Source organism: Rhineura floridana, chromosome 1 (genome assembly GCF_030035675.1).
Source record: "Rhineura floridana isolate rRhiFlo1 chromosome 1, rRhiFlo1.hap2, whole genome shotgun sequence".
Lineage (NCBI taxonomy): Eukaryota > Metazoa > Chordata > Lepidosauria > Squamata > Rhineuridae > Rhineura > Rhineura floridana.
In genome coordinates this window covers 20,009,544-20,035,636 of record NC_084480.1, presented here as the reverse complement: position 1 = coordinate 20,035,636, position 26,093 = coordinate 20,009,544, and positions in this window count along the sequence as shown.

Sequence of the window (26,093 nt, the reverse complement as noted above, 5' to 3'; positions counted from 1 at the left end):
GTTCAATAGGAATTACACCTGTACAATCATGCTTAGAATCGGTGAAACTGACTTGGGGGAGGAGGGGAGGGGGGAGGGGAGGGGGGAGGGGAGGGGGGAGGGGAGGAGATTGGGTGAGTGGGCACTGGGCAGAGGGAAAGCCCCTTTCCTTTCCAAAAGGAAATGTTTCCCCACATTTTTATTCTACAGCTGACGTATGTAGTCTCCCACCCAAATTTAAACCAAAGCTGTCCCTGGCCATACCAGACATATACCAGACATTTATTCCATTTTATTCCACTTTAAACAGTCAAGACTTCCCCCAAAGAATCTCTGGAAAGAGGGGTTGACTATTAAACCACTCTTACCACTGGAGCTCTGTCAGGAATAAGAATCTGCTAACAACTCTCAGCACCCTTCACAAACTTCCTAGGATTCTTTGGGGGTAAGCCATGACTGTTTAAAGTGGAATAAATGTCTGGCGTGGGTGTTTAGCCAAGTCGAACAGCTGTTAGTCTGGCTTTTAGAATACTGACAGTTGGTTCTTACTGAGCATGCCTGTGCTGTCATAGACTCCAGTATTAAATTTCTTAAATTAATTAAAAATCAGACATGCATTTTTAAAACTTTTAAACTGCAGAAGATAAAGGTCAGAGTATGGGCAAGGTCAGTAAAAGGACTGCAGTTACTCTGTGAACATTAATTAATTTCAACAGATTATATGAGACCATTGACAGAAATAATCCCAACAGAGGTCTGGATTTTTTTCTCATTTTACACTTTGAACTCTAGACTGTTTTGTGTATTGCCACGAAAACTTAGAGGATTGTTAAGCTAGCATTTCTGGGTTCAGGACTATAAATTCTGTAAGATTTTGTTTTGAAATGATCTTATGGGAAGCAGCAGAATTTTCATTTTAACATGGCGGAATGTGAAAAATCCATTCTGGCTATAGTATACAGCCACTCATATTGCTGTATAATAAGAAATAAATGAATAATGAATTGAACTTCAGACTCAGCCAGTCACATTTGCTACCTGTTGCCTATTGAACTCATGGTGTTAATGATGACAGAGAAGTAACACATTGTATTATGGCACACAACATTACATTCTGGGACACTGGAGGGTAGTATTGACCTAGTTTGCACCTAATGCTAAGCCATGGTTTATTAAACCATGGCACAGTTGATCATCTGAACTTGGTCCAGTGGCTTGATCATGGTTTTTTAACCATGAACAAACCACACTCATAAGCCTTGGTTTATTGCTGATTTATAAACCTTGGTTTACAGGACCGGCTCTAATGGGCGGCTAGGTGGGGCCCTAGCTGAGGGCCCCTGAGGCTACAAGGGCCCCTGAAGCGCTCCTCCGCTCCCCTTCCATGATCCACAGAGCTTCCGAGCCACCCGCCATTCCTCCGCTCCACCTACCTTTCTCTGCTGACTTCTTTTGTGGCTGCCTTTAACCAAGATGGCAGCCGAGGTTTCCCTAAGGTGCTGATGCCCCTGCTGCCATCTTGGCTGATGACTGAGATGTGCACACATAGCACGCATGAGTGCCATCAACCAATATGGCTGTGGAGGCTTCAGCCCCTTAGGGAAACCTTGGCTGCCATCTTGGTTAATGGTAGTGCTGTGCGTGCAGCCCACATAGCCACAAAAGACAGAAGACAGGTAGGCGGGGTGCACACACCGCTGCGTGTGATTGCATGTGCACATGCAAATGCTGGTGCCTGGGGCAAGCTGGTGCCCAAGGGCCCCGGTATTCCTGGGGCCAGCCCTGTTGGTTTATATTAACCATGATCTAACATTACAAGCAAATGCCACCACTGTCTATCAGGGAAGCATCTGGTAGAGACTTCAATATTGATGGCAGTTTGAAGGCATTCTAGGGATATACTCCTATCAGATGAAAAGTGTCCAGTTATTTTGCAGCAAGCTTATTTGCTTCAAAGAAACTGCTTCTTTCAAATTTTACAGCTCCTTTCTCAGGAACTGCCCTGAGGGATGATCAACCATTTGATTTGACACTAGCTGAGGACTTGGCCCAGTACATTTCAGGCAGGTACAGGACGTTTACAACTAGTCTTGAAAAGAGGGGTTCTTTGCATAATAACAAACACTTAACAGCTTCTAAACTGCAGTAAACTGGAAAAAATATTCTGTTCTGGCGAGTGCCGACACTGAAGAGTGTTATATAGCTCCTAGTGATTGTGTCTGCTATATCTACAAAACAAGGGGGGGAAAGCCTTTAAATGAGCAGTCATTTGGAATTATATGGAATGCTGAGTTTGCAACCAAATTTCGGGAGGGGGTGTTGGGGCTCCCTGGCTGGACTGTCGGGGGGGGGGAACAAGCAGCTATTTTGTTTCCTAATGTGCTGCACTATTGATTTTATAAGTCATCAATGTATATTGCATGTCTGCACCATTACCAGGCCCAAGCAGGAGGTGTGCATAGTGATCTGACTGCATAAGCCAGTTGTCCCATGCTGTGCCCTATGGGAAGCCACTGATTCTTACACTTGGAGCGGGGACAATGCAACTTAATCAGACTGACAGGAAGCAGGCAGCAATTACAGTGTGCAGCTACATCTGCTGGGTTCCACTTCACTGGAGGAAGAGTTATCTCAATTTTAATGTACATCCCTTTTTTCATGTTTCATTTAACCTCTGCTGTATTATTAAACACATCAAAATATAATGACAGTCATTAAAAGAGGGCATCTTTTTTGGATGTTTTGAACTCTACCCTCTAGATCTTGCAGTGTTAAAGAGGATTCATTTTAACTTTCTCTGTGATGCTTTTGCTTTACGCACTGCAAGGAAGGAAAAAGGTATGTAGGCAGTAGATAAGAGAGAATCAAGATGCAGATCCCAAAATAAAAACACAAAGCCCCGCACGCTCTTTAGAAAGACTGGTGGACCAGAAGAAACTGCAGTAAGATGTGGAAGGCATGTAATGTGTCAAAAAATCAACAGTCAAATTGTGAAAAATAAGCATAACCATATCAGATTGGAGGTATTGCCTTTCTTATCTCCCAAAATGTCCTGCTCATGATCTTTGCTCCTCCCAAGTCAGCCCCCAACTCCTATACAAAACCTTCTTGTTCCCTTAAATTTTAGCCTTGCACCCTTAGTGCAGAGCACGGTTGTGGGGTGGCGTGCAGCTAGGGTTACCAACCGTACTCTTTTAAGAGTACATGTACTCTTTTTGAGATGGTGCAACAGCATACTCTTACTTTTCACTGATGGAAGCCAAATGTACTCTTTTTGAAATGACAAAATGATGGTAACCCTATGTGCGGCCCCCAGGCAGCAATAAGCGAGGGGATTCACCCTTCCGCACACGCTTCAGCTCTTGCAGGACCACCTGTAGTCCCGGGTACTCCCATAAGAGCTACAGGATGGGTGGGACAGGTCCAGGGCGATAAGGGGCCCTGGCCTTCCCACTGCCAGAGTGGTGCCTCCCCAATGAGTCCTAGCCTACCTAATTGGCCATGTGACAGTTATCTGCAATCCTGAATAAATGTTTTAAACCAAGTTTAAAAAACAGACAAAAGGGAGTACTTCTTCACACAGCACTAGTCAAACTATGGAATTCACTACAACCAACCTGGATGGCTTTAAAAAGGGGTTAGACAAATTCACGGACAATAAGGGTATCAATAGCTATTAGCCATGATGGCTGTATAATACTGACAGTGTCAGAGGTCACATCCAAACCATACATTTAAAGCACATTTAAAGCATGCAGCTATCCCCAAAGAATCCTGGAAACTGTAGTTTATCCCTCGCAGAACTACAATTCCCAGAACCCTTAGCAAACTACAGTTATCAGGATTCTTTGGGAAAAGTGATGTGGTTTAAATGTATGATGTGGATGTGACCAGAGAGACAGCATGCCTCTGACCAGTTGCTGGGAATCACAAGTGAGGACAGCATTGTTGCGCTCAGGTTCTGCATGTGGGCTTCCCGTAGGCATCTGGTTGACCAATGTGAGGGCAGGATATTTCATTAGGCAGGCCTTTAATCTGATCGACAGCCAGCATGGTGTAGTGGTTACAGTGTTGGGCTATGACCTGGGAGACCAGGGTTCGAATCCCCACACAGCCATGAAGCTCACTGGGTGACCTTGGGCCAGTCACTGCCTCTCAGCCTTAGAGGAAGGCAATGGTAAACCCCCTCTGAATACCACTTACCATGAAAACCCTATTCGTAGGGTCGCCATAAGTCAGGATCGACTTGAAGGCAGTCCATTTCCCATTTCCCATTTCCCATTTTAATCTGATCCAGTAGGGCTCTTCTTATGTTCTTAAGTTTCTAGCCAGCATGGATTTGGTGATAACTTTTGAGAACATAAGCCTGTCTCAAATAAATTGAAAATACAATGAAATGAAAATCAGTGCAAGCCTGAAATCAAGCATTCCCCCTAGAAAGGGGGTGCAAAATGCAGCGGCCAGATTGGTAACAGGGACCAGAAGGTCTGAACATATAAAACTGATTCTGGCCCGCTTGCACTGGCTGCCTGTATGTTTCTGAGCTCGATTCAAGGTGCTGGTTTTGACCTATAAAGCCTTACACGGCTTGGGACCACAATACCTGATGGAACACCTCTCCCGATACAAACCCACCTGTACACTACGTTCAAGATCAAAGGCCCTCCTCCGGGTGCCTACTCCAAGGGAAGCTCGGAGGATGGCAACAAGGGAGAGAGCCTTCTCAGTGATGGCCCCCAAATTATGGAATGATTTAGTTGACGAGGTGCGCCTGGCGCCAACACTGTTATCTTTTCGGCGCCAGGTCAAAACTTTCCTCTTCTCCCAGGCATTTTAGCATGTGTTTTATGCTGTTTAATTTTTTAAATTGTGTTTTAAATTGTTTTTATAAGATCTGTATTAAATTGTATTTGTTTTAATGTTTTTAGTTACTGTAAACCGCCCAGAGAGCTTCGGCTATGGGGCGGTATACAAGTATAATAAAATAAATAAATAGAAAATAACGGAGAAGCTTGACAGGAGGGGGCAATCAACATGCAAAGAGTCTTTAATCTAACAAGGATATCTTAAGTGAAGGATATCTTGCATGCAGCAAGGTGAGACATATTTGCCAAATACTTATCCAAGCTCAAAGGACTGCTCTGAATAAAGTGCTGCATGTTAATTGAGACAAGGCTGGAAAGCTTTCTATCAAGTTTCTATAATGATCTCCCAAATGCTGAATACAGTGGTAAACCGCTTATGAAAAGGAAATAGTATCAGGTTGTTTTGAGGTGTGCTGTTTAAGAAATCGTTGTCTGCCACTCTGCCAGCTAATGCAAAGAGGTGGCCTCAGGCCCAAACTGGCAAGATGCAACATCAAAGAGAGAGGAATAGCAGAAGCAGAGGCAGGAAAGGGTAATCAAACTGAAGAGGGAGCCAGTGTGTTTGTAAGATCAGACAAGATAACGTCGTTATCACTCAGAGTTGTAGCAATCCTTTAACCCTTCAGTCTTACATATGTGGGCATAGTCGATTAGTAAACCCAGAACTGCCAGGAAGTTAAAGGAGAGTGAAGCTGGGGATAGTCAAGGTAAGTAATAGCGTACTGTGGGCAGTGCTTCTACTGGTACCGTAGAAAGATTCAAAGAAAGCATGGGAGATTATTTATGTTTTTGCCATATCTATTTTTTATTTTATTTATTAATATTTATTAGTTGCTTTTCCCCCAAAATGGAACTCAAAGCGACTTACAAAAAAACCCTGTGCTCGACGTGGCTTACAACAAAAGCAAACAATTACAAAAACAATTTCATAATAAAATAATACAACAGTAATAGAACAATAACAAATGTCACAGCAAACACAAAAAACCTCTTCAATACTATAAGTATAACATTACATTCTTTAGATGTACTAGGAAATGTTAATAAAACCACAGGAATTTGGAGTGCCAGGGAAGAGTTTCACTAGTTTCAATCTAAGGGAAAAAATAAATACTGATGATAGGCAGCAAGTCTAAAAATGCCATATTTGTATGCCACCCCATCACATAAAGTTCTCTGGGTGGCTTAGAATAAATAAGTATAAAAAGAATGCAAACTGTAAAACCATGAAGTCAAAACCATCATAAATACAAGAAGAAACCCCAAAGTTACAACACAGTATGTTTCTGAACACCACTTGCTGGAAACCGCAGGAGGGGCGAGTGTTGTTGCGCTCAGTTCCTGCTTGCTGGCTTCCTATGGGCTTCTGGTTGGCCGCTGTGAGACTGACCCCATAAATTGGGCTGGGGAGAAATTATTCCTTTTACTTTGCAGTTTTCTTTATCTTTTTAAATTCAGGAGCTTGAGGTAAAGAGACCTGCTTACCTTTATACAGTGCTTTATACAGTAATGCAATACTGTGCTGGATGTATCTTAGGCACATCATGAAATAATCTTAATGATGATGATGATAATGCCAGATGAGGCTGAGGAGAGTGACAACAGGGTCGTACTGTGCTTGTATGAACACTGGCTCAGAGCTTGGAAGATTACTTTTAAAAAGGAATGAATTACCATTACTGTTACATGGTCACAAAAAGGAATAAATTCCATTACAATTACATCTGTTCTGAAAGGAATTGATTACTTTTACTGTTACTCAAAAGTAATCACTACAATTACACTTAAGTTACTATAAAAAACTAGAGTGCCTGCAAGGTGCTGGCCTTAGCTGCAGCACACCTAAGTTGCCTAAAACAACATTAAAACACTAAAACAACAGCAGGGCAAACACAACTGAACTACTTTTTCACTCAAAGTATAATTATCCTGTGGAATCCACTACCATGGTTGCCTTGATGGCTCTCCATTTAGGTATTTTTTTAAAAAAAGAGTTAGACAAGTTTATAGAGGACTGTTAGCCATGATGATGCCTACATGTAATCTCCTTTTTATATCACTCAATACCAGAAGAGGAAACAAGAGAAGGGTATAGATTTGTGCCCTGTTTTAAGCTTCCCAGATGTATCTGGCTGGCTGGAACAAGATGCTGCCTCTCCCTGCATGAACCTTCCTGGGTCCTATGTTCATCATCTGAGGGTGGCAACACAAGAACAGGCCTTTTCAGTGGTGGCTGCCCAATTGTGGAATGCTCTCCCCAGTGAGATGTGCCAGGTGCCATCATTATCAACTTCACAACTTCATTATCAACTTCAACAGGCAAAGATGTTCCTGTTAACCCAGGCATTTCACTCTTAATTGGGATCATATGTTATGATGATATTCTAGCCTGCACTGGTGTTTATCAGTTTATCAGAGCTTTGCGCATACCGTGGATGGCAAAAAAGACAAATAATTGGGTGTTAGAACAAATTAAACCAGAACTATCACTAGAAGCTAAAATGATGAAACTGAGGTTATCATACTTTGGACACATAATCTGATTCACTAGAAAAGACAATAACGCTGGGGAAAACAGAAGGGAGCAGAAAAAGAGGAAGTCCAAACAAGAGATGGGTTGATTCCATAAAGGAAGCCACACACCTGAACTTACAAGATCTGAGCAGAGTGGTTCATGATAGATGATATTGGAGGTCACTGATTCACAGGGTCACCATAAGTCGTAATCGACTTGAAGGCACATAACAACAAAAGGATGACCATTTTTAAACAATTAATGTTTTTATATCTTTTTGGTGTATTTTAAACATTGTATTATGTCTGATTTTATAATTATAAGTAACTTCAAGACATTTTATGTAGTAAGTGGTGAATGAATACAGTAAATCAATCAATCAATATTTATTGGTGGGCTATATGGACCCTTGATGGGCTGTACAATGGCCTCTTTTTCATTAGGGTGGCAGCTCACACTGTCAAAAAAGAGGAAAGGAATCACAGAGAAAGAGAAAAGGGAATAATTATTTGCATTTAAAATTGCACATGCTAATTTATATGTATAGATGCAAATGCAGAAGTAATATGAATATAATGGGTTATATTCAATATAGTGCTAAGGCAGCAGAATATTCTCCCAATCTCCTCTCCTCACGCCTGCTAAATCTGCTCTGTGGGTTCCCCCATTCCTTTGCAGCAGATTTGGGGATGGTGTGGGGGAGGGGGGAAAGTCCAATTACATTAGCATCATTATTTCATTGAATACCACGCAGTACATCTCACCATAGCGGGGAAGACTGTGGCTGCATTCAGACAGCACTTTATTCTGCTTCCCTGACATTTTCTTCCACACAAAGTCAAAGCCACTACTAGAAATTTAGGGGAATCAAGTGGAAGATTAGAACTCATTTCCTTATTAATTCCAGAAAAAAATCCATTTGTAACTCTGTTGACCCAGAAAATCGTGGGAATTTGGTGTTTTATTTTTCCCCATGGGTTTCTTAGAATCACACCACCACTCATGAAATGTGGAGCCATATTCCAGCATGCAAAAGCACGGATGCGGATAGAGGGTGGAGGAGGGTGTGTGTCACATGTCCGATGATGTCTGCTGTTGCTGTGTCACACCACAGCCACTGGTGTGCATGAAATTTAGCGTGACATGGCGGTATATTGATTTTTTTTAAAATACCATTCCATATCATAACAGGTAGAGCAGTGTGAAACAAGCATTAAAAACTGGGACAGAAGCATTAGCATTATAATCTGGAAAAATAAGAAAATAAACCCCACATCTGAATGCAGCCTGTCACTAGATGTCATGTGTGCCTGCTCTGCTCAGTCTTCTGTCCAGTGTTGTGGATGGGCAACTACAAGGCCCCTTCTGCTTTGTCTTCTTATGGTTCTTTCTCTTTCAACCAAACTTGGACCAAGCAACCTTTTAGCCTTTACAATAGGGGACCACAGACCTCTGTTATAAAGTAGGCCACACAGCCACGCTATTCTTAACGTCCAAATACCCCTAACCATGTCTGACAAGCAAGACCTTCTAGCAATTCATTACCCTGTTTACATTTCATTTGGCTTGATTTCCCCTCTATTTCCTATTCTCTAAATTAAATAACTCCTGCTTGATTTAAGATAATGTGGTCTTATTGACTATTACTTAAGGGCTTCACTTCACAAGTCATTCCTGGAAAGAGAAGAAATGTGATGGCTCAGGACCCGTCCTGTCAATGGTGCGTGGGAGAGCAGATACCCAAAGGTGTCTAGCAAGGCAGAGAACTCATAGCCATCAGTGGCCACAAGGCCAGCATTACTCACCTGGCTTCCCAACGCCACGCATCGCTAAAAGTTACCAAGAGGAGGAGGGGCAAGACAGTGGGGAGCTTGGCACAGGGCAAGCACAGCAACAGAGGAGTCTGATCGGGTCTGCCATTGCACTCACACTGAGCTTCCTGCTGCCTTGCCCTTCCCCATCTCTGTAAGCAGCTGCAACATATGGCATTGGGAAGCCAGGTGAGCCATGCCGCCCCACCCGCCAGGCACTCCTGCTCTGGACAGTCATCTTCAAGAGCTGCTGCAAGCATCTGTTACCACATATAAGCAGCAGGGCCAGCAGGGCCTAGTCCCAGATATATTCTGCTGCAAGCCCTTAGGGTTGCCAGGTTCATGGCCTGAGACTGATCCTGTATCTTTAAGAGAAGAGAAAGTCAGCCAAGTGCAGGTGTTCTTGCAACACTGTAATGGGAAAAACCACAAGGTGGAATTCTCCCTCCCCCCTGCACAACTTTTAAAGATACAGAAGATTTCTTGGAGGCCGGGCCTGGCAACCAAAAGGTCTTCTGTATCTTTAAAAGTTGTGCAGGGGGGAGGGAAAATTCCACCTTGTGGTTTTTCCCATTACAGTGTTGCAAGAACACCTGCACTTGGCTGACTTTCTCTTCTCTTAAAGATACAGGATCAGTCTCAGGCCATGGACCTGGCAACTCTACTTGCCACAGAAGTTTGCCAGCACTGCCCTTCACAAGCTCTACAAAACTGCCCTTCACAAGCTCTACAAAACTGGCAGCGTGAAAGCTTTTGCCACAATAGGCCAATCAAAAAGAGAAGCAATGTGCTTAGGAATGGAGGAAGCTACCTTATACAGAGTCAGATCACTGGTCCATCTAACTCTGTATTGTCTGCACTGACTGGCAGCAGCTCCCTAGGCTTTAAGACAGGGGTCTTTCCCTGCTCTACCTTGAGTTCCTAGCTATTGAACTTGGGGCCTTCTGCATGCAAAGCAGATGTTCTACCACTGAGCTACTCGCTCCCCATCCCAACTGTTTGTCTTCATTATTATTATTATTGTTGTTGTTGTTGTTGTTGTTATTGTTATTATTATTGTTATTATTAAAACATTAAGAACACCTAAAATATTTATAAACTGTTGTCATCATCATCATCATCATCATTATTATTATTAAAACATTAAGAGCATTTAAAAATATTTATAAACTGTCACATATAGTCACAGCCAATAATTCCAAGGTTGCCAGGATCTGTATATTTCAACCATCAAATGCCTATGTGAACAGGAATGTTGTTAAATTCCTTCTGAGTGTTAATAATAAGAGAGACAGACACACCTCACCAGGGATGGCATTCCATAAAGAGGGAACCACCCTTGAGAAGCCCCTGCTGTGGCTAGGGATGAGCGAATCTCTCAATTTCTGTTTCCCTCCGTTTCTCATTTTTTCAATATTAAAACGAGTTCTCCGCATTTCCACAACAATTTATGTTTTTTTTAAAAAAAAATCTCATGAAAATTCATCAACATTGTAGTGTGAATTTCTTCTAATAAACACATTTTTGGAGGCAGTTTTGGCTAATATACACATTTTTGGAAGCAGATCTTCTTGGTGTAATGCATTTTTGTATGTTGTTTTCATTAATATACACATTGTTATGTACACTTTCCCCTAATATAAACATTTTTGCACACATTGGCTGGTTGAAGAACTGCATCACAAAGTTTGGAGAAGGGCAAATTTCAAAGAATAGCTGTGTTTTAGTTCACGTATTGGTCTGAGAATGCAAATTAAGAAATTTCTCATTAAAATGCATATAAAATCGAATATCTTCTCCATCCATAGTCCGTGCTGAATTTTGATGCAGGAAGACAGAATGTTGGAAACTGCCTGTCACACATATAGATACTCAGCTCTCCTTTCCAAAATAATAACAGTAATACAGCAGTTCAACTACAGGTTCAAACAGCTGCACCTTGACTCTCCTTTTCTAAAGCTTCAGACAAAGCGATAAGACCTTTTCATTTCACTAAGCAATCCACCAGGTACAGATTCAAATTTTATCTCCCTGCTTGTATTCTGATTTTTCCCCCATTTCAGCCCCATCTGCACTATACATTTAAAGTACTATTATACCAATTTAACAGCCATGACCTCTGTTCCTCTCACAGAGCTACAATTCACAGATTTCCCTAGGAAGTGGGATTGATTTTTAAACCGCTCAGAATTGTAGCTCTGGAGGGTGGGGCATAGGGGTCTGCTAACAACTATCTGCACCCTTAATAAACTACAGATCCCAGGATACCTTGGGGGAAGCCACAACTGTTTTCCATCGTATATTAGTGTTTTAAAGGTATGGTGCAGATGCTCCTGATTTAGGGTTGCCAGGAATGGGGGAGAATATCTGACAAAATTGAACCTGTTACCAGATCCTAACTGGAATTGCTAGTTTGCTATCCCTTCAGAGCGGCACCGATCTCTTGCGGCAGGCTGGTGCTGTAATCAGCACAGATTTTGTGGCCGCGACGGCAATCATCAAGATTTTTATACTGAAATCCTCCCCCTATTTTACATAATTTTTTCATAATTATTTTTCGCAATATTTTTCCCCTCCACCAAAAAACCATGTGGAACACTGTGATCATTCCCATAAGAGACCTAAAAATTATGCAATGTTTTTCTCCGCTGCCAAAAAAAACTACATGGAATGCTATCATTTACATAAATATCTACGAAAACAATTACGTACTTTTGCAACCCGGAAAAAACACCTGCGGATCGAATCACACAAAAACGCATGCAGCAGATTTAATCCGCAAGTGCCAGAGAAAGCAGAAACAAAAAAGGACAGACCAGTAAAGAAACAACGGACTATCGAAAAGCATGAGGATCAGCACCATGCAACGAACCCCATCCCTAGCCAGATCAGAAGCATCCCAAACCCTAAAATTTCAGAGATGGGCCTGAGTGATGTCACAGGGTGGGCATGATTTATTTATTTATTTATTTATTTTATTCAGCTTATATCCCGCCCGACTAGCAAACAGCTCTCTGGGCGGCAACATTAAGCATCAACCACAGTTGCTTCAAGCATACAATTCAAACAAAAACATTACTCTGATTGGAAATTAAGATAGAAATCTTAGCTCAAAGATGGAGCCTGGGTAAGGAACATTTAAACTAGCCTACTTGCTTCTGGCAAGAAGGGTTTAAGTGCTCTCAGACCAGACCAGTCACCAGAAGGCCATTGTAGGAAGAAAGCTGCCTAGTGTTGTGGAGATGTTAAATGGGATCACTAAGGAGTACAGATGGATGCCCCTGAAGGCTGCAATTCTAAACACACGTACTAAGGGACTAAGCCCCATAGAACTCAACAGGACTTACTTCTGAGTAGATATAGTTTGGATTGTGCTGTTGGTAAAGCTTGACTAGGGATCCTCTGCAAAGACATCCATATCAAAGCAGGGTTGGCAACACCCTGCCTGGAATGCCCTACCCTTATCTTTTAACATGGCTGCTCCAAATGTCTTTACAGATTTGACCCTTCACTTCAGAAAGAGATCTGAGAAATGACTAAGAATAAGAAGATTCTTTACCCTTTTCTGTCTGCCCTGTGGGCTGCTACAAACTCACTTTGACAGCCAACCCAATTCCAGTGAGTAATAATTGACAGAGAGAAAACGGACATGGTTTGGTCTACCTTCACAGGCAGTAGCTTGGTAACAACAACAATTGCAGCCACACTTACGTGAATTCTCTTTTATCACTATTGGGCAAGAAAGAAACCGTCATGCAAATAACAAGGTGCATCATTAGTGGGTTTAAGGGGGTTGAGCTGAGCGCATGGAACCACTGTTGTTGCTTCTATAGATGAAAGGGAGTGAGGTTAAAGGTAAATGAAATACAAATAGAAAAAGAAAAAAAAGACACTGATGATTTCCTAAATCCAATACCATACCAACCACAACATTCCTATGAGTAAGATAGAAAACTCAGCATCCCACAAACAGTTAGGATTCCTAACCAAAAAACAAAACTAAAAAGATCCTAGCAGCCAGTCAGCCAAGGTCACAGAAATCCCTGTGCAGCACAACTTGACCCAGGGACTGCAGTTAATGCAGAACGGGGTGGCACAATTGCTGGCATGAGTTAGACCCTGTCAGCACTTAATACCTGTGCTCTGAAATCTGCACTGGTTGCCGATTTGCTACCACTCCAAGGTGTGCTTTCCATGTTACAGGTGCCACATAGTACTTGTTCTGCTCTTATAACAAATCAGTCCTTTAGTGTGGTAGCACCCATAGAACTTCAGAACTCCCTGCCTATTGACATTAGGCAGACACCTTCATTGTACTCTTTTCAGCACCTGCTAAGAACATTTTTGTTTAGGCAAGCCTACCCAGGCACGTAGAAGCTATTGTGTATTTTATCTGTTTTTAAATCATTGTTGGTTTTACTATTTTGAATGTTACAAAATACCTGTCTTTAACTGTTGTTGCCAATAATTGTATTGTTTTAATTCCTTCTGTAAACCACTTTGAGATTTTTTACAATGAAGTGGTATATAAATGTGGTAAATAAAATACATAACTAAATTTTAGAGTCACTGTGGCCATTGGGTCTCTTTTGACTTTTAGGAATAAAGAAATCTGCATTATACCAACTCAGACCATTTAGTACCATATTGAACTTGTCAATGATTATCAATATCTCGGCACAGTCATTAACCAAAATGGAGACAATAGTCAAGAAATCAGAAGAAGGCTAGGACTGGGGAGGCAGCTATGAGACAACTAGAAAAGGTCCTCAAATGCAAAGATGTATCACTGAACACCAAAGTCAGGATCATTCAGACCATGGTATTTCTGATCTCTATGTATGGATGTGAAAGTTGGATAGTGAAAAAAGCGGATAAGAGAAAAGTCAACTCATTTGAAATGTGGTGTTGGAGGAGAGCTTTGTGTATACCATGGACTGTGAAAAAGACAAATAATTGGGTGTTAGAACAAATTAAACCAGAACTAACACTAGAAGCTAAAATGCTGGAATTGAGGTTATCATACTTTGGACACATAATGAGAAGACATGATTCACTAGAAAAGACCATAATGCTGGGAAAAACAGAAGGAAGTAGAAAAAAAAGGAAGACCAAGCAAGAGATGGATTGATTCCATAAAGGAAGCCACAGACCTGAACTTACAGGACCTGAACAGGGTGGTTCACAACAGATGCTATTGGAGGTCACTGATTCATAGGGTCGCCATAAATCTTAATCGACTTGAAGGGAACCATGACCATCCCAAGTAAGAAGGGCACACTGAAAATGTAGAGGCAACAATAATACACAACTATTGTGTGAAATCAAATAGTTACTGGGACACTGCATGAAGAAATATTTATATAAGCATGACTGTCAAAGACATTTATTATTTACACAACCGGTAAAGATATTTATAGTGCAATCCTATGTTTGTTTACTCAGAAGCAAGTCCTTCAAGTGATAAGTAAATTCATTCGCCCAACCCAAAATTCAGAATCATGCCACTTTAAGCTGTTTTGCAACTGTTTATATTTATTTATTTATTTATTTATTTATTTATTATATGAATTATATCCCAACCTTCCTCTCAGCAGGAGCCCAGGGCAGCTTTTTATGGTTATTGGATTTTAAATGTGAGCTGCCTTGGTTTCCATTCGGCAATCCTACCTCACAGAGTTGTTGGAAAGGCTCCATATACACACACACACTGAAGATGTAAAAATACATACACCCCATATAATAATTTATTGTTAAAACCAGTTAGTCATTGCAGAACATATCTTTTAAAAAATAAAATCAGTATTAGTTTCCTGCATAGTAAAAGCTGTGCTACCTCAGTAAGCCCTGCCTAATTGCTTTAAAAATAGGATTGGAGGAGGAGAGAAATATTTATAACACAAACACAATTCTTTGTTAGGTTCACTCAGAAGCCCCATTAACTTACAGCACAATCCTAACCATGTCTACTCAAAAGTAAGTCCCATTGAATTCAATGGGGTTTATTCCGGGTATGTGGGACTAGCATTGCAGCTTTATTCCCAGAAAAGCAAGTATTGGATTAAAGCTTCATATTAGGAAGATTTTCAAAATGTTTTACAGCTGGCCCTCTTCAACAGCCCTGGAAAATTTAAACTTGTTTGACTCCTGCACATAAGAGAGAAAAAAGACTGAAAGCTATATACTTACTCAATTTATGAGATTTTTGGATAAGCAGGAAAAAACAACAGTTTTCTGGCCTTGTAATGGGGTCTAGGCACTTGGAGGTCAAAAAATCACAATCCTGATTTCACTTATTGGCTACAAACCTGAAAGGGCAGGGCTAGAACAGCCAGCTACCAGCTCTTTTAACAGAAGTTGCAGTGGGTGGTGGCTGACATTTTGGTGTATCTCTCATGAACCAGACCACCTAGAAACTTAATTTTAAAAAAATTAAAGCTGAGAGTGTGGAAATTAAGGTGAACTTAACCTGGAGAGGACCCAAAAAATCTGGAGACCCTGGGCAAAAACCGGAGACCTGGCAACCCTATTTTTTGTCATATGAAATTTGTGTTAGAAATTTGGACCGTTTTTATTCTGCTTTTTTATTTTTGTAAGCTGCTTTGAATTTATTTTATCATACATTTCTAAACAAATAGATAAACTCAGTAATCTTAACAATAGTTCATATGGGAAATAAGTATCCCCATATTATAGATGTGTGTGCGCATGCACGAGAGTGTAGGCTGAGACGTTACTAAGGTTACCCACTGGATTTATATCTGAAATCACATTTGAACCCATTCATTCGGGGTTCAAATGTGATTTCAGATATAAATCCAGTGACCGTATATTAATAAACTAACTAACTAAACTGGTATAACACATTTGAACCAAAGACTTAACGGTTTTAGCTTTATAATATAATTAATATAAAGTTTATTTATATGCCATCTTCTGGAACAAGAATTTTCACAAGGCATTGTACAATTAATATAAAAAGAAAAAATATAAGCCAATAACTCACTTTCTCTCTCTATATATATATATTACAGTCGTGCTCTTAACTACCACACTGCACAAACTTCCATTGAATTACTGATTGGATAAACTACATCCAACAAACTGCAAACAAGGAGGCTGTGTGGGGAGGAGTATTTTCAAAGAAGCTTTCAAATCTGCCTGAACAGCATGCACAGATTCTCAGGTCATCGAGAAGGAAGACCCGCAACCTTGACTCCACTGGTGAAACAGAGAATGCCCAAACTGTAGCAAAACACTTTCACATGGACAAGAGCCTTTTGCAAAGGCCTTGACAAGTTGTGCTTCCACGTGCGCATGCTACCTCACTAGTGATTAACGTCTATGAGCTTACATCTCTTAGTGGCCCTTAATCTCTGCCATGTGAATCGTTCTGCAATATCTTTTTACTCTCTGCAATTTGTAATAGTTGCATGGAGTGACAATTGCACTTAATCATGCTGTAGGCTGAAGTTGCACTGCATTCTTGTTAAATGCAAAAGGAAACAGAAGGAAAGAGCACTAAAATTATAGTCCTGGATTCAGCAAATGTCGTTAACTACCTGAGCTGTGTGACCCACATCTCTAGGGGGCAGGCATCTAGCCCACAGACCACAGAGAGGGCAGCCATTTTTCCTCAGAGCCCCCCCCCGAAATATCAGTGCATCAGTAGGTTCTTGCCAAAGAAAATGAATGGTGGTGGGCCTGTCTCACTATAGGTCAAGGCTATTGCTGAGCAGAATGTTTACGGAGAACATGACTCCCACTAAATGCTCACAGTGGGCATTTCAGTTTTGAAATGTGTGCAAGGTTTATACAGTAAAGGGTTATACTGCCACACCTCATTGGCTGCACCCCTCCTCTTGCCATCCCAGTGGCAGAGCATCTGCCCTGCATGCAGAAGGTCCCTGGTTCAATCCCAGACATCTCTGGGTTACCAGGTAGCATTGGGAGACACCCCTGACTGAAAACCTGGAGAGCTGCTGCCTGTCATTATAGATGGAACTACGTGGAGGCTAATGGCCTGACTCAGCATAAGGCGGCTTCCTATGTTCCTGTCTTCTGGCATGACGAGTGGCCTCCTGACATTTGCTGCTGGTGTTGACTGCAGCTGCCAGAGTTTTGCCACCAGCCCCCCAAGTGTCAAGGAGGCAGGGGGAGGATGCACTGGACCCGGATAGACACTGACACTAGACATACAGACAAATTGGACCTAGACATCCCTTTAAACAGAGCAGTATCTGGGGTAAGGTATGGCACATGCATACTCTATGCCAGAGCCTATTGGCCCTACTGCTACTCCTGCATGGTCTTGCTGCCTGTTCACTTGTCCCCTCAAAGAAAGTAAGCAGGAGCAAGGAGGAGCGGCAACCTCTTTTCATCTTGCCCTCTCTCTTTGTGTGGCTGTGTGGATTAGACTCAGAAGGACAGGAGAGGGAAGGAAGGAATCTTGTTCAACCCCTCCAAAAAAAAATCCTTCAGGCAATGGTGGGTTGCCTTCTTCCACTCAAAGCTGTGCAGCTATTAAGATTAGCCTTAGAATCTCTGCTCCATGTCCCCTTTCAAAGACAGGGCCTTCTCAGTTGTAGCACCTCATTTGCCAAACTCCCTTTTGAGAGACGTTTGCCTGGGGCCGTCTTTATTTTATTTTTGGAATCTGCTGAAGACTATGTTTTTCTTTGCCATGGCCTTTTAACTCCACATTGATTTTACTCTGGATACTAAAAACCTTGAGACAGTGACTATTTTAAATTGTGATCAGTTGCTTGGCCTTTATATTTTATTGGTTGTTATTGTTTTTTATTGATCATACAGGTTTACATAAGCTGGTCCAGGAGCCTTGATAACTGAAGAGTGGAGTAACAAAATAAATATATAAAATTAAATAAATAACGTATGTCAAGGGTGGGAAACATTTTCAGCCCAAGGTCCACATTTCCTCGTGGGCAACATTTCAAGGGCTGTATGCCAGTGGTGGGTAGGACCAGAGGCAAAAGGAGGTGGAGTAATGCATGTGGGTCTTATCTTTGTGTAGTAGACTACACTGCAGCCATCACAGAGACGTTATCACCGTTCATGGACACATTCCATCCAGGCAAAAGCACTCAAGGAGGACATGCAGCCATGTTAGTGAGGGGTGTGTCTTGGAGAGTAAGTATGGCCTACAAAGAGTCCAAAGGGCCAGATAGAAAGGCTGGGGGTGGGCCACATTTGGCCACTGGGCCTGAGGTTCCCCAATATATGTTTTGTTTATTAGGGATTAATCTGTGCCAGGGTTCAACAGAATTCGACCCTTGCATTTGTTTTCAATGCCATGCTCAGCTTTGCAAGATATCAAAGAAAAAATAAGAGTACCCCTGAGGAGGTGCAGAGTTAATTTCCCTGAGCACTGCATAACTGCTGTCCTTACATATGAGGAATTAGGAGAGAGGGCTTGTGTTCATCAGGTTGGTTTCCAATCAGAAATCAGCCATGGCATTTCATTTTTAAGAAATTAAGCACTGGTGATATGTTCCCTGTATATACATACAATTAATGCCTAAGGGCTTACATCTTGTTCAGCACAATCTCATGCATGTTATTGCTGAAGTAAGTCCCCCTGAGTCCAATAAGACTCACTCCCAAGTGATTGTGCACAGGATTGTAGCCTTTCTTGGGGTTGGGGGATGAGGAATATGCTGAAGAACAAAGAAGGGAATGCTGAAACAATCACTCCCCTTCAGAAAAGTTTTTCATTAATCAATCCCTATTCTTTATACATTTGTAACATTGTTGGACATACCACGATAAACAGTAACCAAATTACCATCCAGGTTCAACTGATGTACACCCATCTATAATCTTAGTTAGCTGTGTGCCTGGTATACTTCATGAATGCCAGTGTGTCCTCCAGTGTAATTCTATATCAATGACTTTTCCCAAATACATCTAGTTTCTGGTTTATATTAATGAACTGTCACAGTTCCCATTGTTTTCCCAGGGTCTTGCAGCTGCATTCTTTCACAGGTGCTTGGCAAATTAAAAAGATGGTGGTTTGGGGTTTCAGCCTGATATAAAATCACTCCTTCAGCAGATTGTTGGGGAGTTACTCATACAAGGGAACACTTCGTTACTATAACATTATCTTTTCCTGCTTAGCCAGCCTCTGTCCTTGACTTCACCCCTTTGAATTTCTTTCTGTTCCTTGCCCTCCCCCTTGCTGATGAAGGGAAACACAATATCATATTTTGTGTTTACCTTGAAGATAGCAGTTCAACAACCATAAACACTGAAGGAATGGGCAGCCTGATTCTCCTCTCCTTTGCCCAGGTGTGAAGTAGGAGTAATTCAACTGAAGTCAAAGCAACAAAGAGTCTTGTGGCCTTAATTTATTATGGCATAAGGACTGGAGTTCAACAGATATATAAGGGGGGGATTGTAAACCTTGAAGTCAGAAGAAAATGAAAAGAAAAAGCACAGATTGTGCAAATTACATTAAAGCTTAAATGTATGCATAATTGTTACAATGACCAAAGCAATGTTGATGATATCACCAACAGCCTAACATTGGTAAGCTAATGAAATATGTTCTCCCATTGGTGTCTGAACATTGCCCTTTCTGATGTCAATGTCCATTTTTTCTTTTGCAAAGAGACAATGCTGTTTGTCCTGTGCAGGCAGAATACTGAAGGGTATTGCTAGCCAGTGACACTATATATCATGTGGGAAGAAGAGCCAGTGAATGAACCCTTGAAGTCTTGGCTGATGTGATTAGGATCTACATTAGTGTTGCCTGAGTAATTATGGGGACAAAGTTGGCATCTGGGTACCTTACAGAGTTGGCATCTGGTCCCTCTCTTTTTGTCTCTGCTATGTAGCCTGTTGTTGCTGGTGAGCCGCCATTTTAGGCTAGGAGACGGCTTGTACACAAGATGTGGAGAAAGTGGGTGAAGACTGAAGATACGTTTTTCTGTCTCATAAGATGAAAACTCAGGGCTATCCACTGAAGCTGAATTCTGGAAGATTCATTACAACCAAAGGAAGCATCTTCCTATGGAATTTGCAACCACAAGATGTAGCAATGGCTGCTGGGTGACTTTAAAAGGGCTTTACACAAATTCGTGGAGGATAAGGCTATAAATGCATACTCTTTTCAGTGCCAGAGGAAGTATGCTGTTGAATACCAAGTGGGAAATGTGCTGTTGCACTCATGCCCTGCTTGTGGGCTTCCCAAAAGCATCTGGTTGGCCACTGTAAGAAGACTAGAGAACCTGGGCTTTTGGTCTGATCCAGAGGGCTCTTTTGTTCATATAACAGACCTACCACCCAAAGCCTGTAAGAGGGAGGTATTGTTCCCCAGGATGTGCTATAGATCACTGATCATGTTTTAGCTGGGAGCTATAGGTGACAAGTGTTGTTCCATTACTTTCTCTTCCGGGCCTGTGCTATAGAAGATTATTCCTTGGCACCAATCTGGCCTTGTTGATCTGCTTTTTAAATTAATTGGATGGGGATTATAAAAAACTATATTCACTAATAGGCAAAATAACTGTGCGGTTTAAGAATGTACCTATAGCCCACAGATATTTCTATCAAATTGTAAAAAGCAGGGGAATTGGGCAGCTATAGTGAATGCACCAGGGGAACAAGAGACCTGACCTCCTCTCTGAGATATTGGACTGCCCTACAAATTTGTCAAAATGCAAACACAATTTGGGTTGGTCTTTCACAGTCCAATCCACTTCCTGAAGCTCTGTCAGGGGAATAGGAGCCTTCTCTCAGCACCCTTCACAAACTACACTTCCCAGGATTCTTTGGGGGAAGCCATGACTATTTCAAGTGAAATCAAAGTGTGGTGTGGGTGTAGCCACCTGATTAGGCAAGCCTAGCAGCTGTAAGTCTGGCTTTTAGAACACTGACAGTTGGTTCTTACTGAGCATGCCTGACAGTATAATTGGGTTCAAGTCAAAATTTCTTAAATTAATTAAACATCAGCCAGGCTTTTTTTTACCTTTAAACTGCAGAACATGAAGGTCAGAGTATGGGGCAAGGTCAGTAATAGGATTACAGGTACTCTAGGAACATAGTTGATTTTAATGAATTTCAACAGATTATGAGAACTCTGGCAGAAAAAAGTCCAAAAGGGCTCTCGGGGTTTTTTTTGTCTCTTTTTAGACTTTGAATTCTCTATTCTCTCTGAATGCTTTGTGTATCGCCATGAAAATTTACAGGGTTGTTAAGCAAGCATTTCTGAGTTCAGGACTATAAGTTTTGTAAGGTTTTGTTTTGAAATGAGCTTATGGGAAGCATCAGAATGGCATAGGGAGTATTTTCAATTTAACATTGCAGAATGTGAAAAATCCACGCTGGCTATAGTTTACAGCCACTCTTGTGGCTGTATAATCCTCAGCCTGTGCAAACTGTTATGTCTGTATACAGCTGTTCAAGGTGCAAAATTGTCCAGTGTACCACAGAGCACAGGTCACAAAACACTGCCATTAAGATTATGGCTGAGGGCAGTTGAGCCACAAAAAATTCAAAGTAGGGAGGGAAGAATCTGTCAATTTCAGTTCTGCCAGTTTATCTTTTCTTAAATTCAGTTCTTGTGGTTTCTGCAGCAACTTGCTTTTTTTAAAAAAAAAATCCTCATGAAAAGTATTCAGCATTTTAGTGTGAATTTCTCCTAACACACATTTTTATATGCAATTTTGACTAATGTACACATTTTTGCATTCAACTTCTCTTAATATCATGCATTTTTGTATATTTTCATTAATATTTTTATGCACACCTTCCTGTAATATATGCATTTTTACACCTTCCTGTAATATATGCAAACATTGCAAAATTCAGATATGTGTGAATTTTGAAGGATGGCTGTTTTGGTTCTCATATTGTTTCGGAAAGGGCCCATTTGATAGCTTCAGCTTTAAATACAAACTGAATTGAATTTCTCCCCCATCCCTAAAAAGAGTGAATTGTTGGGAGGGGGGAGAGAAATAGAGGGAACTGGCCTGCTTGAATACACAACAGCTTAAGCTCACAGTATCCTAGAAATAACCATTAGGTTCAGGAGAACGTAATCATGAGGTTTTTTTTTTTAATCCTTTCTATACTCTTTAGGGTTGCTGGTTTGTGCCCAGAGACTCCAGTTTTTTGGGGTTCTCTCTGAGTCTCTGAGTGAGTCATACCAATCTCCTGACTCATAGCTTTCATATGAGAAAAACTAGGTTTCTTGGTGGCCTGGTTCAAGAGATATTCACCAAAATGTCAGCCACTCCCTCCTCCACAACTTCTGTTAGTACTGGCTGCTCTAGACCCTGCCCTTTCAGGTTTTTAGCTAGTAAGTGAAGTCAGGGTTGTGACTGACAAGTGATTTATTGACCTCCAAGCAATAGCTAAAGCCCATTGCAAGTTCTGAAAACAGTTTCATTTTCATGTTTGTCTGCACATCAGGAAGTCAGTAAATTTATAGCTTTCAGCAACATCAAGACTACTTTCTCTGTGCAAGAGATCTGAATACATTGGGACTTGCTTCTGAGTAAACATGCATTGGATTACACTAGAAGATCACAGTGGGATCTTGGTAGGTATGCATTTACTTTTCTGGGAGTAAACCTGTAATGCTAATCCCACATACCTGGGAGAAAACCCCATTGAATTCAATAGGGCTTACTTTTGAGTAGACGTGGTCAGGATTGTGCTGTCAGTCAAGGGAACTTTTGAATGAGCATAGAAAAGGATTGTGTTATAAAACTTTCTCTCCCCCTTCAATCCTTTTCTCATTAAGCAGTTAGGCAGAGTTTACTTAGGTGTCACTGCTTTTATTTGGTAAGAAACTAATACTGATTTTTAAAAAACAAAATGTTCTGCAATGACCAACTGGTTTTGACAAAAAACTATTACATGGGGTGTATGTATTTTTACATTCCATGTGTGTGTGTGTAATCTTTCCAACAACCCTGTGAAGTAGGGTTGGAAACCAAGACAGCTCACAAGAAGAAATCAATCAATTTACAATCCAATAACCAATAAACAGGTACAAAACAGTTGCAAAACAGCTTAAAGTCACATGATTCTGAATTTTGGGTTAGGTGAGTGACATTCCTCTTCACTTGAATTTGCGATCCTGTGCATGCTTCCCTGTTTGAGTAAGTCCTACTGAATACATTGACACTTGCTTCTGAGTAAACTTTCAGAAGATTGAGCTTTAAATATATTTACAGGATTATTAAATAATAAACATATTTGACATTCATGCTTACATAAATATTTCTTCATACTATGCCTCGATATGTATCTGATTTCACACTATGGTTGTACATTATTATTTCCTCTTCATTTTAAGTGTGCCCTCCTTCCTTGGGGTGGTCATGGTCCCCCTCTGTTGTCTTCACCCTGAGGGGCAGATTAGGCTAAGAGATAAAGTAAACTTTGTAACTAATTTCCATTTAAAGAATTAATTAAAATGATTTATATGCAGGAAAAGTTTATGAAATAATGCAGATCCATATAATACATTTAAGGCACATCCAACTCACACTTGAAGTGCATGATTTCCCTCAAAGAATCCTGGGAAGTGTGGTTTCCCTCTCACTGTTATAGTTCCTAACACCCTTAACAAACTACAGTTCCCATGGTTCTGTGGTGGGATTCATGTGCTTCAAATATATGCTGAATGTGCTTTAAATGCATGGTGTGGAACTGCCCTACGTATGCTGTGCATTCATTAGTGAATTGAAAAGAACAATTTTAAAGGATACATTTTTAAATGGGAAGGGCTGTAGCTCAGTGGTAGCAGGGCTAGCTCCAGACATGCTGGGCCCCTGGGGCACGAGCACATGTGCACACACAAACATGCATGGGCTACCTGGGAGGGAGCTTCTTCTGCCCACCCATTAGCGGGCTCCATCTCTCTTGTCTTTGCGGCTGCGTGGGCTGCTGTGTGCGTGCATCGCTGCCATCAACCAAGATGGCGCTGGAGGCTTCAGCCCCCTAGAGAAACCATCGCCATCTTGGTTAATGGCAGTCCTGCATGCACAGCCCACGCAGCCTCAAAAGGTACGAGAGACGGGTAGGTGGAGCCAGCGAATGGGCGGGCGGAAGAAGCTCCCTCTCTGAAATCCATGGCAGCTACTGTGCAGTGGATCGCTGAAAAGGAGCACTACTCCTCCCCCATACTATTGAGAGGCCCCTCAGGGGCCCTCGTTCAGGGCCCAACCTGGCCACCCTTTGGGACCAGCCCCGAGGGGTAGGGCACATGCTTTGCATGCAAAGGTCCAAAATTCAATCTCTGGAAAAGACTATTGCCTAGAATCCTGGAGAGCCAATGCTAGTCCATGTCCTACTAAATTAGATAGTACCAAATGGCCTGTGTTGGTATAAGGCAGATTCCTTTGTTCCTAAAAGATGAAAGAGACCCAAGCGCCACAGTGACTCTGCAATTTATTTATGGATTTTATCTACAACATATACCACTTTATTGTAAAAAAACCCTCAAAGCAGTTTATAGAATGAATTAAAACAATAAAATTAGTGGCAAAAACAATTAAAGACAGGTATTTAAAAAACTTTCAAAACAATAAAACCAACAATGAGTTAAAAATAGGTAAAAAGTAGGCTTGCCTAAACCATTATTTTTTTTGTAGCAAGCACTGAAAAGAGTACAATGAAGGGGCCTACCAAATGTCAATAGGCAGGGAGTTCCATAGTGCAGGTGCTGCCACATTAAAGGATCGATTTTTTACAAGTACTGTGTGGAACCTGTAACATGGAATGCACACCTTGAAGTTGGCCTGATAGCAAAGCGACAACCAGTGCAGATTGCAGAGCAGAGGTATTATGTGCTGACAGGGTCTCATTCATGCCAGCAATCGTGCCACAGCATTCTGCACTAACTGCAGCCCCTGGGTCAGATTGTGCTGCATGAGGATTTCTGTGACTTTGGCTGCCAGGATTTTTTAGTTTGGGTTTTTGGTTAGGAACCCTGACTGGTTGTGAAATGCTGAGTTTTCTGCCTTATCATAGGAATCTTGTGGTTGGTATGGTATTGCATTTAGGAAATCATCAGTGTGTTTTCTTTTTCTTTTTCTATTTGCATTTCATTTACCTCTGACTTCACTCCCTTACATCCACAAAAGCAACCACAATAGTTCCATGTGCTCAGCTCAACCCCCTTAAATCCATTAATGATGAACCTTGTTGGTTGCATGACTGTTTGTTTCTTGTCCAATAGTGGTAAAAGAGAATTCACATACTGGGAAGTGTGGCTTCAACTGTTGTTGTTCCCAAGCTATTGCCCATGAAGGTAGACTTAACCATGCATGTTTTCTCAATTTGTCAATTATTGGGTTGGCTGTCAAAGTGAGTTTATAGCAGCCCACATGGCAGGCAGAAAAGGGCAGAGAATTGCCTTAATTCTTACTCATTTCTCAAACCTCTCTCTGAAGTGAAGGGTCAACCCCATAAATAAGTTTGGAACAGCCATGTTAAAAGGCAGGGGCAGGGTAGTCGGGGAGGGGGTTGCTAACCCTGCTTTAATATTGATATCTTTGCAGATGATCCCTAGTCAAACCTTACCAACAGCACAATACTAACAATATCTACTCAGAAGTAAGTCTTGTTGAGTTCTGTGGGGGTTGGTCTCTTAGTAAGTGTGTTTAGAATTGCAGCCTTCAGGGGCATCCATCTTTACTCCCAAATGCTCCCATCTAACATCTTTACAACACTAGGCTTTCTTCCTATAATGGCCTTCTGGCGACTGGCCTGGCTTGAGGGCACTTAAACCCTTCTTGCCAGAAGCAGGTAGACTAGTTTAAATGTTCCTTTCCCAGGCTGTCTAAGCAGGTGAGAAGGAATGATCCCATCACTTCAGTTGGACCTGGGAACACCCCCATTTAGCTAATATTTCTATCTTAATTTCCAATCAGTGAATTTTTTCATTTG